Source organism: Denticeps clupeoides, chromosome 5 (genome assembly GCF_900700375.1).
Source record: "Denticeps clupeoides chromosome 5, fDenClu1.1, whole genome shotgun sequence".
NCBI classification, from domain to species: Eukaryota; Metazoa; Chordata; class Actinopteri; order Clupeiformes; family Denticipitidae; genus Denticeps; species Denticeps clupeoides.
In genome coordinates, this window is record NC_041711.1 from 7314964 (window position 1) to 7332517 (window position 17554).

The following is a 17554-nucleotide window of genomic DNA, read 5'->3' on the forward strand; positions in this document are numbered from 1 at the left end:
GTCAAAGGATTGGATGCACCTACTCATTTATGGGAACTAAACTGAAGACTACAGCATTATAACACATGTGAGTTTATGTAATAAACAAAACAAAACAAACACCTTAACAGGAACATTTTCCAACAGTCCTGAAGATTTATACTGAACACTTTCTTATCATTCGTTCATGTTCTCATGAAGCGGCTCTTTATTATTACAATAGTGAACAAAGCAGCCAATAAGGTAAAAAGAGGCAAAAACAGATTGATCAAACATATGTCAAACATATTCTTCTGCAACAAAAATACTAAATATGTTGCATCGGGTTCTTCAAAATGGCTGCATCTTATTAACTATAACCTCCACACATATTGTTTAGAATGATGAATTTTTTAATGTCCATCTTTTCCACTGTGCATCAGTAACACTTTGTCCTTAATGGTGTTGATGTCATATACATCTTATACCTTTACATTACCTCTAGCCCAAACCCGAAATCTTGACATTCTTTCATTACAAGACACAAAAAAAGCACAGAGAGAGGGAGAGGGAAAGAGAGAGATTGTGATGGCCTGAATAAATAGGTATGTTTTGTCTAATCCCTGTGTAGCAACTGTCTAGGCTGCTTACTCTGTGAAGATGGAAACTGTCATTCACAACCCTTATCCTACCATCTCTTCTGCCACTAGTTGATCCGACTTCAATGCACCTCATTCCCTTTGTGTGCTTGTGTGTACATGCATATGTGCATTGGTCTGCCTGCCTGTGTTTACCTGTGTGTAAGGCTCTACTAATGAGACTCTATACATAACTATGTGTTGCTTGTATATATGTTCAGTAAACAGGTTGAAGACAGAAGAGCTGGCTGTATCAGTCTACAGGACCATTATTCTGGCCCTTACAACTCAAGGACCCAGCCCCTGCAGTGGGCATCCAGGAGGCAAGGCTGCAGGGGTGGTTCCAGAGGAGAGGACAGTGCTTTTGGAGGAGGGAGACCTAAAGAACAATGGTGCATGGGATGGACATCTGACAACTGAGTTGATCCGCCAATCCACCTGAAATGGTCCCATGAACCATGGCCCCAACTTCCTGGCATTGGTTGGCATGTGTGAGTTGCCATGGTCAGTGCGCATTTCATGGAGGCTGAGACCCGTTGGAGAACCTGCCGCACCAGCGCCCAGACTCGATGAATGCCAGGTGAAGGGGAACGGATGAGAAAAGGCTGGTGAGTGCCTTGAACAGGGAAAGACCGGTGACCATGGTAATGATTTGATTCTGTGCCAGTTTGTAGGTGGGTGGACCAGATGGCCAGGCCGAGAAGTAACACTATAGGCACTTCTCTAGTTCCTAGTTGACCGTTCGGTCTGTCCATTAGATTGCCGGTTGCCGGAAGACAGTGACTCCTGACTGTTGCCAGAACTGTCTCCAAAAGTGGGCTATGAACTGGGGCCCACAGTTAACACAAGCAAGATCATCTCAGCGTTTTTCACCGCTGTCGGCAGGCAGGGCAACCAGTCTTTCCATCGCACGGAGGCAGTCTGGAGACAAAGTCCATACACATATGGGACCAGGGACTGAGGCAGGAGGAGGACTTGGGGCCAGCAATTGTCCATTTTGTGGGCCATGCACACAAGCAGGCAGCCCTATAGTCAGAAACATCTGCTTTATGCAAAGGCCACCAGAAAGAGCTTCAGACTCTAGTGTTCAATGGTGGTCCAAGTGGCTGGGCAGGCGTGTGCCCACTGTAGTACCCGTGGTCATAGAGCAATGAGGAAATAGTCTGTGCTGGGGTGCGTTTCCAGAGGAGGTGCCAGCACTTTGCCTCAGAGGAACCATTGGACAAGAGCAATGATGCAGGCACAAAGCAGTATAGTTTCAGGATTTTGAGTCTGGGGCAAATTGGCGAGACAACACATCTAACTTGCTGTTCTTGGACCTGAAGTGGTAGGACAGTGTGAAATTAAATCTTGTGAAGGGTCAGGGTCCACCAGGTTGAGGCAACTAGCCTCCTAGATGCACTGCAGGTTCCAAACTATATACATTTGGGTGGCAACCTCCAGCCAGTGGCGGCACTCCTCCAGAGTCATCCAGTAATTTGCTGCCACTGGGAATGCAGAGGTTAGAATAAAGGGACCACACCTGAATGCTCAGGGACTCACCCCTCTGGAATGACACCCTCAAACACATACACACACACACACACACACACTCCAATCGGGTCTCCGATTCCAATCATCTCTGTTCTCCGTTGTTGTCCCTGGCTGGTGGAACAACCTGCCCTCCTCCACACGACTAGCCGAGACTATCACCACTTTTAAGAAGCAGGTGAAAACCCTCTTATTCAAAAAATATTACAGACAAATCTAACACTTACACACGTACATGCGTACACATTGCACAAACAATACAAAAATGTATAAATACATTATAATTTTTCTTAGTCTAGCACCTAACAATCTCTGAGCATGCTCTTCACTGACAAGTCTAAGCCTTATCAGGGCTCTTAGTTTGTAAACTCAATATTCTATAGAAATCGAACGAGAATTGCTGGTGTCTTTTTCTTGTAAGTCGCTTTGGATAAAAGCGTCTGCTAAATAAAGTAAAGTAAAGTAAAGTACCTCTGTTATATTGTTTGATTATCTATCTGTAATATAATCTATTCATGCATTGTTCCTTTTTTATTATCTATCTGTAATATCATCTACTAATGCACTGTTCCATTTTGCACAGCAATATTTGCACTCTTTTACTTCGCACATGAACTATTTATTTATTATTCATTTAATCTGTTTAATGCTGTCTGTCTCATTGTTGTCTATATGCTTTTTTTGTTAAATGTAATCCTTGCACTGCCTGTGTCCCCTGTTTGCACTTTATGTAGCCCAGTTTGTCTGTGTCACACACATGCACATTATCTCAGAATTCCTTCAAATGTTACATGTAGCATCAGGTTCCAGAGAAACTTTATTTTGTTTTATGTATGTATTGTCTAACATGTATATAGATGAAATGACAACAATGACAATGAAATGCTCAACTTCAACTTCATTTATCAGTTGTCCTTATCCAGAGCACTTTACAATCAGTAGTTACAGGGACAGCCCCCTGGAGATGCTCAGATATAAGTGTCTTGCTCAGGGACCCAATGGTAGAAAGTGGGGTTTGAACCTGGGTCTGATTCATAGACAGATGTGTTAACCTCTAGGCTACTACCACCCATGTGGTCCCATGTGCCAGGGATGACTGGTTTCAGGTTGGTACAGGCTGGTAGAGTGACCCCTAGATGGCACAGTTCCAGGCTGCAGCTCAATGGTGCAGTCAAAGAGAGGTGCCTTGCTAAAATATTGTAGGTCCTTGTACTGAAGGTCCTTGAACTCAGGGTGAATAAGAGGAGGCTCAGGACAGGTGCTGTGTGTCGGTGTCATCTCTCACAGTGATTGGTGGCATTGGTACTGGGTTTTCTTTGGCTTAACGGTGCTTGAGGCACATTGGCCTTCTCTGCTGCAGGACCCCGGGAACCTTTTAGAGCAGAAGCAGGAAGCAGGAAAAACCATCACATCAGGCAAAGTTCGTACTGTGAATCAGTCCAGGGACAATCTAGAGAGCAAAGGTAATTTTTAAAAATATGTACAGTTCACACAGCATCAAAATGCTTCACCAATTCTAAAAACAAATCCTAAAAAAAATAAAAATAAAAAAGACCAAAAAGCTGTCTGAACTACAATCATTAATAATTTCTTATAGCAGGTACAGGCAAAATACATGGTGACACAATGTAATATGTCCTCAACTTTTAACCCATCAGTGAGCAGTGGGCAGCAGTGAAAAGCTCCCGGGGAGCAGTGTGTGGGCATGCTACTTTGCTCAATGGTACCTTGGCAGCTCGGGCAACCTCCAAATTACGGGGCTGCTTCCTTAAACGCTAGGCCACCACTGCATGAACCATTGTTGAAGCATGAACGTGTCTCTACATTTGTTCAGACCAGTGTAAAGCAGCTAGAGCTGCTCAGTGCTCAAGGCTCACATTAATATTTTACAAACCAATTGTTGGCTATCATTATGATAAAAATGCCTTTTTCCCCAGTGCATTTCACAGAACAATTTCTCTGCCACTTTCCAGTCAGACCCTCTCCATTCATTTGTGCTTATTCTTTTCCACCCAGTAGCATGGCCTTGTGTGGGAGTGCTGAAGGGGTTAAAGATATACAGCTTTAAAATACAACAGATTGGATTAGCCCATGGGGAACAGATGAAAGCCAGACCTCAGGCCTCTATTGCAGCACAGCTCCAAGTGTTTTTATTTACCAGAACTTTCTCTTTGAACTTCAGAATCATGCAAGCTGTGGCTGTGTGAAAGAAAAAGAAAGAAAGAAAGAAAGAAAGAAAGAAAGAAAGACCTTCTGTCTGAGGCACATTTTAACTATGGAAAAAGACCAGTTTTGAACTATTTGCCTCCATGAAGCATCATAACATAAATGGCAGTGCATTTTTTGAACTATGTTTAATGGGTCCTGCAATGACAGTTCTAACAGTTGTAAGGAATAACTGTAAATTTAGCAGTAGCTAAAGTGGACTTTGGTCTTTAATATTCAACTCTTGGGCTAATTAGCAGAGTTTGGAGCGGGTTGCTGTTTAAAGAGGACCGTGCATTCCCATCGACAGGTCCAATCATCGACACAAGGCCTAATAATTAGCTGCTCCAATGCCACCATCGTCCACACTCATTACACCCCATTAACTCCCCTTTTGGAATGAGAAGAAATGGCGGAAGCCACCTCACCTGACGAATAATTGCCTCTCGCTTATGCTAATGAAGCGCTGGAGCACAGCCATCAGCAATAATTATTTGACCCCTTGGTTGTTTTAAAATTAGCATTTAAAAAAAGATGGGAAACAGCAGCCTGCTCATCTGGCCAACTGGTGTGGAGGTTTGGAGTTGTGACTCAGACATCTGGACACACCACTTCTGTTCATATCAGGTCCACCATGTCCCCAGACAGTACAGAGGTACCACAGCGCATGCAGTCTGGACAAAAATTTCAGGCACACAGTGTTGGCATTAAATGATTTTCAATTATTAAATTATTAAAATATTTTTAAACAAAAAACAAGTCCTGCATGTTGTCCTCAACATGACTACAAGAGGCATGGATTATCTTTTAATTAATGAAGTAATTAATAATTTTCTGTGTCCACTTTGGGGAAATTATTCCCTTTGGTAAAGCGGGGAGGAAACCCCAGGGCAGCTGCCGACCCTCTCTCTGTAAATAATTTGCATTTAAGTGCATTAAGCGAACACAGCTGGAGCACCAGCATGTCATCCATCTTGAATATTCTCAAATTGTGCTTCGCATTTTCCAACAACACAGAAAAGACTTTCTTTTACACTCTCTATTAATAGAACCATTGATGCACAAGACTTTTTTTCTCAATTTTTAAAATAAAATTGAATCAATAAAATATTGACACATTAAGCATACTGTTATCCGTGCCTGTACAAAACTATTAAATATTTAGTCAGACCAAGCTATGGTTATCCTGATGTTTCTCATGCCTTGATGTGTGTGTAGACTATATTATGTGCCAGATGCAACAAATTCATGACAATGACTATAATAAAACAAGATAAAGAAAATAATGTTTGGACACCTGATCTGCCCAGTCCTCTAATCCAGATGAGTTATTTTCGCTTTGTGAAACCTGACACGTTCATTAATTGTTTAAGACAAACAATTCATACCTACTTGCTGCCTCTGTATTTATCAGTTGATGAGTGTGTGTTGACATCAGAGCTTTGTTGGTGGTGTGGCTGCTGGTGTTAAAAGTTGGTTTTAACGTGTACTTGCTCAAATTTGTATTATTATATTTGCTTATGGTCTTCGTTTCTCAACATCTCTTTACCCACTTATCATCCCAAATATTGCACCAAAAAAATGGACATTCATGCAAAAATGTACTTATGCACACACACACAAACACACACGCATTTAAAAAAAAGCAGGCCAGTATATGTATTTACTTTAACAGCTCAGTTGTCTGATGAATACAAGACCTGAGCTAACCAACAACCTGGTCTGAAATTTCACACCTATCTGTAAGGTAAATATGCAGGGTGGCTGAGGTGGGAGATCTCTGTTTGTGTGTGTGTGTGTGTGTGTGTAAACATGCTGACACTGTGGGCACAGCTGAGAATGCTTAAGTCTCGCGCTGCAACAAGCTCAGCTTTGTTCCCACAAGCCTCTGGCTGTTTCCCTCATGATAATTAGAGCTCATTTCACTAAACATGAGAGCTCTGCGTTCGCTTCTGCTTCCACACGCACACACACACTTCTGTTACTCCCCTTTCTCTCTCCAACTACTGTACACCTAAGAGACACTCTTTCACAGCTTCACTCATCTGCTGCTCTCTGGGGCAGGGATCCGACAGAATGCGACAAACACTTTTGACTTCTTATAAATGATATAGTTACCTAGAGACATCTTTTTGCATCATGATGTGTTTTACATTTTAAACCAATTAAGATTTCTGGAAATCCAAAAGTCACTGAGGATGGGGAGTGAAATTTTCTTAGCTTGTATAGCTTTTAAGTCAGTCATTTGAGCAAATGCTCTTCTCAGTAATTACTCTGTGGTATGTGAGATCCATGGAGACGTTGCTGTTGTGTTCTTTACTGAGCTTTACTAGGCTTTACTGAGAACCAAAATGATTTCATAATGCAGCTAAGCAGTGTGTGGGGACGATGCTTTTGCTCAGTGACACCTCAGTGGCACCTTGGCAACTTTCTGATTACGGGGACGCTTCCTTAACCGCTAGGCCCAATTATTGATTATTGAAAATGAGCAATTTTTTAGATGACCACAGGCAACTAAAATACAATTAGTTAAAAAGGCATGAATGATCACAGACATCATATTGATTTTGTCTGAAAGGCATTAATCATGTAATTTATGTTATGCTGTTTGATATGAATATGGATTATGTATGCATAATAGATTTTAACCATCTGCATCAAACAGTGCAAACACTGTGTCTATGATAGTAAATTATATTTACATATTCTCAGCTCCTGTACATCCCTGTGTCCTTGTCACACTACGTTATAATCATGTGACCACATGGTCCACACAGTTTCTTGTGTTTGCTTCCCGCTGCAGTGTCTGGCAGATCAGCATGTGACCTCCACCTCGACTCAATGGCTTTACACACACACACACACACACACACACACACACACTGTGCAGTTTACACCAACACACAGTAACATACCACTGGCTGTTATTTTGACTATTTCCAGAACAGGATCAGATGAATTTCCACAGCAGCAGCAGTACCTCACAGTAAATGACGCAAAGCAGTGAGAAAGGGATGCTTGTTGATGTCCCACCATCAATACAGGAGTTGTTGTGAAGAACATTACTGCTATATGTTTGTATCATGCTGTTGCACAGAATAATGCAAATATAAGCTTCAGTTTGTCCTCTATTAATACCTCCAACTGGTAGTTTAATGTAGACTGAAACCTGAGATGATGGAAGATGCATAGTTATGCAATTGTCTCCCCTCCTACAAGAGAAGGAAGACTTTCAGCCCTTGGTTTGGCTGATTATGGCTGGAGGGTCAGCATATTGGATGATAAAGCTTTGAGCAGCTCATCACAACAGCATGAACCTCCATGGAGTTCACACAATTCAGTGGGAACCCTAACAAGTGCAGGCACTGGACTCCCTATTGTTGACTGGCTAATTCAAAAGACACACACTTGGGCACAGGCAGATCTCGAAATGAAGTCCTGCACTGAAACAGGCGCAGCAGAGTTATCCAACACACAGAGAACACGCCGGTGGCGATGCCAGGTTGGACATAGCCCAGCTCACACCTGTTCTTACTGCATCCTGACGTACAAATCTTACGTTTATCAGCCCACCCTGGCATCTCGGAGATCCAGCTATCTCACTTGTCCAACAACTGACTCTGCCTTCGACAAGCGTCAGTATGAAAAAGGGCAGACAGATGAGTCCAGAGGAGAGACCTCTACCAACCCCCACATCTGATGGCCAGTCACACCCCCCCATCACCCTCAACTCAACAGCAAACACATGCCGTGGCTAATCAGCTTAGCGTTTAAGACCAACATTCCCTCCCTCGCTCTGACAGCACCTCTGAGCAGGATTAATATCTAATTATGTCAGGTCACTTGTCCAGATGGACCCTCGCTCGTCCCTTTGTGCCCCTCCCTCACCTCTCATGCTGGCCCTCTGACCTCCCACTTCGTCTCCACGGTAACGCCTTACCCATCTTCCTACGCCAACAGGGCTGTTTGGAGATGAGCTCATTTTTGGGGGGGTTGAAGCATTTGAAGAAGAAGAGGGGAGGAGGAGGAGTGTCTGTACTTGGTATTCTACACCCATCACATGGCTGGTTAAGCCCCATGAATAGATAGCTCTGACAGGGAGGGCAGCCATGGCCTTGTGCCTCTCTCTCTCTCTCTCTCTTTCTCTTCTTTCTCTCTGCAGCAGACAGATGGTTTCAAACACAGAAAACAAGCATTCATTTGAAGCACATCAATGGCCATAATGTGGTCTTTTTCCTCTCATTAATGTTCCAGAACATAATAGAAGGGAATTAGAGGATATCGGTGTGAATGGAATACGTCTGTGAGAATTTACACAGTGACATGCTGTGCCCCCCACTGGCGGTATCTCCCCCACCCACAGAGACACACACACACACCAAACATGCACACACAAATACAGATATGAACATATGAATAGACACACAATGCACAGGTGCACATTGACATCTACATAAAAACTATTTACTAAAAATAATAATAATAACTTACAAAATAAATTTCTGACTGTCTTTCTCTCTCTCTCTCTCTCTCTCTCTATATATATATATATATATATATATATAGAGAGAGAGAGAGAGAGATAGATAGATAGATAGATAGATAGATAGATAGATAGATAGATAGAGATATAAACTGTTCAGACAGCCAGTGCGTCCTTAGAGTTTTGAATACTATTTGCCGCAGCAGGCTTGGAGGGCAGGTAACAGTAGCAGAGGACAAGCCTACTCCCCACCAGACTCTGCAAACAGCAGTGGTCAAGAAAGCAGTCTGGCCGCCATCCCAGAATGCTCTCTGCTGACTCTGGGGGCACACAGATGGCAGGAGCAGGAGTGCTAGGCTGGAGTGAGGTTGTTGGTGTGCCTGATTAGCAGCAAAGTCTTCACAAGGACAGCAGGAGTGTGCCAACATGGTAGTGCCAAGCTCAGAGCTCATACGGAAGGTATTTTCATACATCTAGTCCACTACCACGTTTTTTCGTGTGCGCTTTCACAAAGGTGTTCACAAGACATAAAAAGACAGACAGGCCAACATATTTATACCCCAGGATGACATCAAACCTGAGATTTTCCTTAAACCTTAAATAAACACTGGGCTCATTGTGCCTTCACCAAATATTTAAATGAGCTTGTGCATTTTAAATTTAAAAGCCCTGCTATATTGCAACAAAACTCAAACAAGAATGAAAACCTAGAAAATTACAGCAATCACAAGACTGCAAAGAGGCAGAAGACAGTCATTATGGTTTGGATTTTCTCTTCCTATGCATTTTTAAAATGTCAAAAGTTTCAAATGTCAAAACATGAGGCTGTTGGGGGAAAAAATGCTTGATTTTAAAACCAGCCAGCATTCTTTGCAGCATCTTGGACAATCATGCCAAGGTTAAAATTTCCATTGCTAATATGAACTTTGCCTAAGTGCTTATAATGGCAGCATCGTGGCCGTCTGCTTATTGTTTTTTCTCCACTAAAGTTAAGCAAAGCTCCCAAATTCCTAGGCAAATTTAAACTTTGCTTAAGTACTTATATGGCTGTTTTCTCTCTCCCATATGGTGGCCAAAGGCACAAAGCCCAGTGAGAATACAAAGCACATCCACTAAGCCAGTCCCCACCCATGGACAAAAGACTGAGCCCTTCAAAGGAGCGGCGTGCCTTCAGCCGGCTAACGCTGACGGAGGATCCTGTAAACGTGACAGTGTTTGAGGATGCTTTAGCACACAAAATGCCGGAGCTCAGCCTGCCTCAAACACTAGCAGTTAAACATCAGTGATGAAAACTCTAAGTAAAAAGCCGCAGAAATCTGTTGCTTGAATGCTTGACAACTCTTCTTAGTCAATTGTGGAGACTTTGTTATTGGAATGAATTCATATCTAGATATCATAACCACAGGGCGCATTCACAATAACACTCTCAAATATAGAGTATATATTTATATAGAAATAATTGCTAGATGTTTATAATATATATAGTGATTAGAAATAATATATCTAATGATTAAAAAATGGACTTTTCACTGCATAAGAGCTGCATTTTTTGGCATTGTTCAATTTTGCTGCAGCTTTCCTTCTTCCACCACTTTCTTTCGCCCATTCTGTTAGGTTTTGTTTTTTCCAGAATATTCCTGGTATTTCCATCTTTCTTCTTCAGTGTTGAATGTTTGTGTCTCAGTGTTGTATGTTCATTTCACAGTCCTCATGCTGCTCTATTTCTTCTCTGCATTCATGTTTTCCATACATCAAGTTCTCACCCTCACAAAATAGAAGGCACATTAAAAACAACTATTCTGGTGTTATCTGGTCTGTCATTCTGCTTCCCAGAAACCAGCTCCTTCATTGTTTGCCAAACTGCTTGAGCTGTTGTAAGACGGGTGTCATGTCACTTCCTGTCATGTGTACAGTGTGGTGTCACTGTTCGAGATGGTAATTACCTTCTTAATATATTAGTGCTAAGCATCGATCTGCAGGCTAATCCTATCACAGGCCAGCCATTGATCCCTCATTGTGCACCAACAATAAGCACTTTCACCAGACCTGCGCTCAATAGAACTCACACAATGGGCTCACTCGCAGCTAATTGGCTAAAATAAGACAAACATTTTGCTTCTCTCTCAAGGTCTGGATCAATGCAGAGCATGGAAGCTGAATTCTGATGACGTTCTTAACAATGAACCATTTTCTTTCGCACTAGCTTGCTGTCTGTTTGGCTTTTTGGATTTTTACGCTCTACATTTCCATGTTGTTTTAAATGATGGAATAGATATCACCAATTGTGAAGGCTCAGGAATAATGGTTTTGGATTCTATGGGTCTGGCCGCCAAAAATGTTTAGGTCTTAACTCTCACTGCCTGTAACCAATTTTACAGAACTACATTTTATCGTTTCAGTATATTATTCAAATGGCTGCATATTTCAGTACTGTGATATTGGTCTATTAATTGTACAATATTTGTCTGTTAATGCTAACATGGCGCTAAAAACAGTTTAATGACAATTAAACGGTACCCCAAAGTACAGAAAGTCACAGCTGGGAATAGCTCCTTCTCATATAGAGCTCCGCAGTTGTGGAATAGCTTGCCTGTCAGTGTACGGGACTCAGACACAGTCTCAGTGTTTAAATTTAAACTAAAAACACATCTGTTTTCTCTGGCCTTCTCTAAAGTCAACACAGTGTCAATCATTAAGTCCACTTTATAACACAGTCACCCTGTTAAGCACAGACAGTGTTAAATTCACCTTAGTTAGGGTACCGGGCCACTGTTGCACAAATATTCCACTATAACCACATATTTCAGTATCAGTCGTACAATGCCACCGTCTGCCACTGCTTCTGTTTGTTGTCTCCGAAACACTGAATTAAGCGCACAGACTCCAGTGAAGAGACCAGCAGATAAATCAAGGTTCCTGAAAACTGCTAAACAACAACAACAACAACAACATTTATTTCTTATATAGCCCAAAATCACATACAGTATGTCTCAATAGGCTTTGACAGGCCCTACAGTTGACACCCCCCACACTTCACCCTTCTGCACACAAGGAAAACACAGAGAGGGACCCCCTTCCAGGGTAGAGTGAGCCTGCAAATGGTGTCAGTGCAGGGCTGGTGATGATTTGTACAATAAACGATGACTTAGCATGAAATGAACCAGAGGGTCACCACAGCCATCACCGCTGTAACAACTAAAGCTTCAGGTATCATCAAATGGACCATCATAATGGACATAAATGACACCATGACACTGGACTACACTTTGGACTTCTCCACCTCTACAACTGTAGGACTTTTTTTCTTATTGGACAAATCATCATAAACCCTGCACTGACACCATTTGCAGGCTCACTCTAGCCTGGAAGGGGGTCCCTCTCTGTATCACTCCTTCCCAAGGTTTCTTCCTTTTTTTCTCTTTCTCCTAGAGTTTTTTTAGTGTGGAGTTTTCCTTGTGTGCAGAAGTGTCAAGTGTGGGGGTGTCAATTGTAGGGCCTGTCAAAACCTATTGAGACATACTGTATGTGATTTTGGGCTATATAAGAAATAAATGTTGTTGTTGTTTATTTGCAAGGTAATTTTACTACCAGCATCTTACTTAGCCTACTCTTAGATACATCTCTTTATTTACATCCAGGTCAATGTGCTGTACAAATAACAATGGTTATCTAAAACTCATCATTTATTTTAGAGTACTTATTATATTGTACTCTTTAGAGTACTCGTTTACCTTAGTTTGTACTAATGATATGCTTTCTTTCAGGTTATGAGTAGACTCCAGCATTTTGCATTCTATGGTTGTCCATTTTTATCAAAGTTAGCTGCAATTTAACTGTATTAAACTCCCCTGCCTCCCTCTTTGAATTTACCTTTTTTAAATTTTTCTTAGTCTCTTTCTATTCTCCACATGGTTCCTACTCATCTCCTTATACTTCGCTTTCCATCTCAATTTTGGTTCTCCCTTCATCCATCTACCCCCTTTCTTTTTCTGTGTTTCAGGCCCATCTGAAATGCAGCTGGTATAGTGACCATCTGAGAGCAGCTGAAGCCCATAAATCACCGTGAGGTGGGCTGCACTGGCATGCACTCTGTCAGCCATGAAATGAAGACGTAGCGGAGTAGCAGGTCAGAGGTGCCAGGCCCATACCCTGCTCCCAACGGCCCCCTCCAGATCGTGATGACACGCTCACCACAGGTACCTTGTGTGCTTATCCAGCTCCTGTGGTTATGGCTGTGTTGTCCTTCAACCAGAGCAGAATTTACTGATTGTAAAATTCTCCCACAGCAGCAGCAACGCCAGTGCTTCCAATGGGTGGGCAGCAACAGAAACACGAACCATGAATATGAGTGTCTGTAATGATGTTAAACCCACCCAGGCTATGAGAACAGCAACAAGATCTTACCAAGGGATAGACAAGGCGTGCTCTCTTGCAACCACACACAGGCTCTAATTTGGGAAGAAGCAGGCCTGAAATTACTCATACACACAGGCTTGTCTCTACTGTCTTTATCCAGGCATGTCCTTTCATAAAAGAATGCATACAATACATTGAGATAAATTATTTATCAGTTGTTCTGGTATGATCCTTCCCTCTGTCTGGTCTCTGTTTGCTTTGTGTCTACAATGAGGTAAGGGGTTAAGGGTGAGAGGTCATGTATATAGGAGTGTGCAGTCATACTGTCTGCATGGCCCAATGTGGCTGATGGCCTGAGAGATACATAATTGTCGATCTGTCTGAATGTCATCCATCGGATAGATTTGGATGTTGTATCTAAACTTGAAGGTAATAGGATTAGCACCCCTGCTGGCTGAATGCAGTACAGCTACATTTACCTCCCATTTACCTTAATTTTACTTTACTTTACTTTATTTAGCAGATGTTTTTATCCAAAGCGACTTACAAGAGGAAGACACCAGCAATTCTCGTTCAATTTCTATAGAATATTGAGTTTACAAACTAAGATCCCTGATAAGGCTCAACTTGTCAGCGAGGAGCATGCTCAGAGATTGTTAAGTGCTAGACAAAGAAAAAATGATAATGTATATATACATTTTTGTATTGTTTTGTGCAATTTACCTCCCATGTGTACCTCTCAAGCTTTCCACAGTCAAAGCAAGTATATGGGCCACATCTTAATATAAACTCAAGAACCAATTTGAGGAGCAAGATTTGCCCCTGATTTGCCCATCATCATGGAAAAGACTGCCTAATATTCACATAACTGTCTTCTTTCCTTTCATAGCAAAGTGCATTTGTTGTATCTGTTGTGCTTCTATGGATTATGCTTACGGTATCGTGCATTTACAGTGGTGGAATGACAAAGCGTATGTTCTTTGAATTAAACGGTGAGTGTATAAATGAAATGCCAATATCAAATTTAACTTATCAGACTGACACAGAGCATATTGCGATTTCAAATGCAAATAACACAATCATCAACCATAATCAAGCCACATTTTCAGTAATTGAAACCATGTTCAGTAATTGACTACTTAGGACTTTCGAGTAAATGGATTAAGTTAATATTTTGTTAATAAAAATTTGACAATGTTGGCTTGTACAGTTTCTAAATAGCACTGCATGGAATACCATTTTATCTAAGGGGTAAACAACTTTTTACATGAATTACATTCCAGTAGATGTTTCTTGCTCAGTAGGTGATTCTGCCCAGAAACGTATAGACCGGCATTTTGAAAAGGGTGTTTGTACAAGAGTTCATTAGATGACTGCATACTTGTTGTAAACTTCAAAACTTCAAAATAGTATTCAAATTTGGAGATAGCTAGTATTTAAAGGTTTCACCAGATAAAATTGGTAATTTTAACCAGGTATGGTTGGTGTGTGTATGTGTGTAATATTTTATGCTCACTTTTACACTTGGTGTTTTAGTGAAGAATTTGCTGTATATAATTCAAATATTGTCTAATATGTCTAATATTTTCTGTTATTTATATCATTCTCTAAACAATATGAGTATTAAATGTTTTGTGCTCCGTCTCTAATATGACGAGGTGATTAAATTAGTCATTAGTCATTATTTTCTTTCCTTGCAGGTTGTTATTTGCAATGTAAAACATTCCAGTCTAGAGGTCTTGCTTAGACACTATAGACTTTGCCATAATCAAGATCATCACAGACACAATTGCCTTTGCATTTATTCTGAATGTGCCTGTATCTTCAAGACTGCGGGTGATTTAAAATTAATCAAATTTAAAACTGACATCATAAACCAAAAGTAACTCAATAATCTATTGGAAGATTTCAGTGTGAGCCTCCATCTTTCACTCGTTACCTGTGTTAATGGGTCCAGTTTGAACTGGTTATCTGTATAAAAGACACCTGACCACACCTTCAAACAGTCAGATTCTGTCACTTGATTCCATCCATGTGACTGGGAGCAACACGGAAACGAGGTAACGTGACTCCTATAAATTGGCAAGATGGCCACTGCCAGCCACTCAGTCATTGATTGACCTGTTTATCTCCTCTCCTCTCTACTCTTCTCTCTCATCCTGTCCCAAATTCAATGCACTGGTCTCCCCAAAGCCAACGGAATGACCACCATCCTGACCAGAGTGGGTCGCTTCTCTAAGGCGGTCCACTTGGTCACTCTGCCCTGCCTACCGTCCTCTGCCACAACTGCTGACCTTGTGCTCCAACACGTCGTTCACATTCATGGGTTCCTCCAGGACATTGTCTCCGATCAGGGACCCCAATTTGTCTCAGCTGTGTGGAAGGTCTCTCCTCTGGCTACCACCCTCAGACCAATGGCTAGGTGGAGAGAATCAATCTACACCTGGAACGATACCTGTGGTGCTTTGCATCAGACCATCAACGCCCATCAACGACCATAACCTGCAGGTTTCATTTGCCATCAGACACAGCCCTTTTGAGGTCTGTTATGGATTTCAACCGGCCATCTAAACCCACCAGGTGCCTGCAGGTAGGGTCCCGTCGGCCCGTCAGATGATCCGTGGCTGCCGAAATTCCTGGAGAACAGCATGGTCGACCCTCATCACATCCACCCACCGGATATCGGCCCAATATGACCGACGACACCCCATGCCGACTGCGCTTCTGATTGGGACAGAGAGTATTGCTGTCCACTCAAGATATTCGTCTCCGGGCCGGGTCACACAAAGCTGAATCCCCTCACCTACCATCTCCAAATCCCACCTAATATCCGTGCCCATCCAGTGTTTCGTGTCAGCAGGCGGAAACCCTTCATTATGTCATCCATTCATCCACCAGCTCGCGATCCACCGCCGCCACGAATCGTCGATGGGGGATCCACTTACAGCGTCAAACGCATCATTGACTCACGTCGCAGGGGTCGGGTACACTGGGCTGGCTACGGGCCAGAGGAGCATTCATGGATTCTGAGTCGCTTCATCCTTGACCCTTCCTTGGTGACTGAGTACCGGCAGCGTACCGATTCCGCTCCGGGGCCGTCAGGGGTCAGCCCTGGAGGGGGGGTACTGTCACTTGATTCCATCCATGTGACTGGGAGCAACTCCGGAAACAAGGTAACGTGATTCCTATGAATTGGCAAGATGGCCACTGGCAGCCGCTCAGTCATTGATTGACATCCATTAACTCGACTCGGCTCCTACTCAACCTGCTACCAGTAAGACCTCTCTTGTTCATCTCCTCTCTACTCGTCCTCTCATCCTGCCCTGTCCCAAATTCAACCTCAAACGCGAATGACAACATCCGTGTGGTGTTGCGGCTCATGCCACATAGTAAACCGGAGGAAACTTACCTGCCTCCTTGCGCCTCACCACACCTGGGTTTCTCGTTTTCTCCCACATGTGCTCACATTCTGGTAACTCGCTGGGACCATAACGGACTCCACCATGGCCAAGACCAGAGAGCAGTCTAAGGACACCAGGGACAAGATTGTACACCTGCACAAGACTAGGATGAGCCAATCCACATTAGGCAAGTAGCTTGGTTAGAAGAGATCAACTGTTGGAGCAATTATTAGAAAATGGAATCATTGACTATCTCCCTCGATTTGGGGCTCCATGCAAGATCTCACCTCGTGGGAGAGCATTGAAGATTAAATGTGGCTGGATCTTCCAGCATGACAATGATCCCTAACACAGCACCCGGGCAGTGAAGGAGAGGCTAAATAAAAAGCATTACAAGGTTCTAGAGTGGGCAAGCCAGTCTCCAGACCTCAATCCAATAGAAAATCTGTGTAGGGAGTTGAAAGACAATTTTGGAACCTCACAGCTCTTGAGAAGATCTGCATAAAAGAATGGGCCAAAATACCAGCTACAAAGTGTGGGGTGGTAGTAGCCTAGTGGGTAACACACTCATCTATGAACCAGAAGTCCCAGGTTCAAATCCCACTTACTACCACTGTGTCCCTGAGTAAGACACTTAACCCTAAATTGCTCCAGGGGAGACTGTCCCTGTAACAACTGATTGTAAGTCGCTCTGGATAAGGGCGTCTGATAAATGCTGTAAATGTTAATGTAAATGTGTGCAAGCCTGGTGAAGGTCTACAGGAAAGTTTGACCTCTGTCACTGTAATGTAACCTTGGTTGGCAAAAAAATTGATGCCACCTTTTGCTCTTGCCCAAATATATATTTTCTGCCTCATTATACAAATATTGTTTTTAAAAAACATACAATGGACTGGTTTCAGCATGATGCATGGTGGCTTGTTTTTGCCCTTGTTGTGTTCTCTTGATGTGTTCTCAATAAACTGTGTTCCTTTTTTCTTATC